Genomic DNA, 2,500 nt, shown 5'->3' with positions numbered 1-2,500 from the left:
TATAAAGCCTGGTAGGTGTTGGGATTATATCTGCAACACGGGCATTATCGAAAGATGGTTAAGTGGAGTCACCCAATGGGTGCCGTGCGTTATAAGGTACGTAATGCACAGTAGAGATACATTGTCGGGAGGTGGAACCCGAAAAATGTACAAGTCCGGGAATACGGGGTGCATCGTATGTAACGTTACAATGATACAAATAATGCCTGGTACATTTATTATATCTGCAACACGGGCATTATCGAAAGATGGTTAAGTGGAGTCACCCAATGGGTGCCGTGCGTTATCAGGTACGTAATGCACAGTAGAGATACATTGTCGGGAGGTGGAACCCGAAAATGTACAAGTCCGGGAATACGGAAAAGTTCCCCATGAAAGGCTGGGGATACAATTATTGATACAAATAATGTGCCTAAGGGTACATTTATTTTCTAAGTCCCAGAAATCCGTCACTGAACATCACGACTTACAAACACATCTTCCCCCGGTCCTCCCATATACGGCACGGGGACAAGTATGAAGAATGAAAATCATGTGTGTATGGAACATATAATGTGCCTGAGAGCACATTTTTTTCTAAGTCCCAGAAATCCGTCACTGAACATCACGACTTACGAAGACATGTTCCCCCGGTCCTCCCATATACGGCACGGGGACAAGTATGAAGAATGAAAATCATGTGTGTATGAAACATATAATGTGCCTGAGAGCACATTTTTTTTCTAAGTCCCAGAAATCCGTCACTGAACATCACGACTTACGAAGACATGTTCCCCCGGTCCTCCCATATACGGCACGGGGACAAGTATGAAGAATGAAAATCATGTGTGTATGAAACATATAATGTGCCTGAGAGCACATTTTTTTTCTAAGTCCCAGAAATCCGTCACTGAACATCACGACTTACGAAGACATGTTCCCCCGGTCCTCCCATATACGGCACCGGGACAAGTATGAAGAATGAAAATCATGTGTGTATGAAACATATAATGTGCCTGAGAGCACATTTTTTTTCTAAGTCCCAGAAATCCGTCACTGAACATCACGACTTACGAAGACATGTTCCCCCGGTCCTCCCATATACGGCACCGGGACAAGTATGAAGTATGAAAATTTTTGGTCACAGCGTGAAATCCCTCTAATGATCATGAAAATAGCATCGGATCACTTATCTGACCATAAAAAGTGAACCAAAACCCTATTTGGACAAACTTTTTGGTCCTATGAAAAATTCACTTTTCATATATGTCATGGTCGAAAATTTTCTAAGTCCCAAAAAATCACTTATTCTCGAATATCTCGAAAACTACGTATCGGACAGGGGTCAACCAAGGTGTTTTAGAAAGGTCTTTACAAGCTCTATTTAATGAGCCATAGCGACTTTCAAGTGATTTTTTGACACTTTTTCGCATATCGGCATCCTTGGTTCCCATACTGGCCATAGGCCATAGGGCACCGAACGGCCAACTTTTGGTCCGGGGGTGAAATTTTTTTTTCACGAGATTTTGATGAAAATGGCTTCGGAACGCGTTTCTAATAATGAAAAGTGAAACCAAACAGTATTTGCGAAGAAAAAATTGTCCTATGAAAAAATCACTTTTTCTTAGGGTACGGGTCAAAAATTTTCTAAGTCCCAAAAAATCACATATTCTCGAATATCTCGAAAACTACTTATCGGACAGGGGTCAACCAAGGTGTTTTAGAAAGGTCTTTACAAGCTCTATTTAATGAGCCATAGCGACTTTCAAGTGATTTTTTGACACTTTTTCGCATATCGGCATCCTTGGTTCCCATACTGGCCATAGGCCATAGGGCACCGAACGGCCAACTTTTGGTCCGGGGGTGAAATTTTTTTTTCACGAGATTTTGATGAAAATGGCTTCGGAACGCGTTTCTAATAATGAAAAGTGAAACCAAACAGTATTTGCGAAGAAAAAATTGTCCTATGAAAAAATCACTTTTTCTTAGGGTACGGGTCAAAAATTTTCTAAGTCCCAAAAAATCACATATTCTCGAATATCTCGAAAACTACGTATCGGACAGGGGTCAACCAAGGTGTTTTAGAAAGGTCTTTACAAGCTCTATTTAATGAGCCATAGCGACTTTCAAGTGATTTTTTGACACTTTTTCGCATATCGGCATCCTTGGTTCCCATACTGGCCATAGGCCATAGGGCACCGAACGGCCAACTTTTGGTCCGGGGGTGAAATTTTTTTTTCACGAGATTTTGATGAAAATGGCTTCGGAACGCGTTTCTAATAATGAAAAGTGAAACCAAACAGTATTTGCGAAGAAAAAATTGTCCTATGAAAAAATCACTTTTTCTTAGGGTACGGGTCAAAAATTTTCTAAGTCCCAAAAAATCACATTTTCTCGAATATCTCGAAAACTACTTATCGGACAGGGGTCAACCAAGGTGTTTTAGAAAGGTCTCAACAAGCTCTAAATAATGGGCCATAGCGACTTTTTAGTGATTTTTTGACAAATTTTGTCATATCGG

The sequence above is a fragment of the Anopheles stephensi genome, unplaced genomic scaffold, assembly GCF_013141755.1.
Source record: "Anopheles stephensi strain Indian unplaced genomic scaffold, UCI_ANSTEP_V1.0 ucontig396, whole genome shotgun sequence".
NCBI lineage: Eukaryota > Metazoa > Arthropoda > Insecta > Diptera > Culicidae > Anopheles > Anopheles stephensi.
This window is presented reverse-complemented; position numbering follows the sequence as displayed.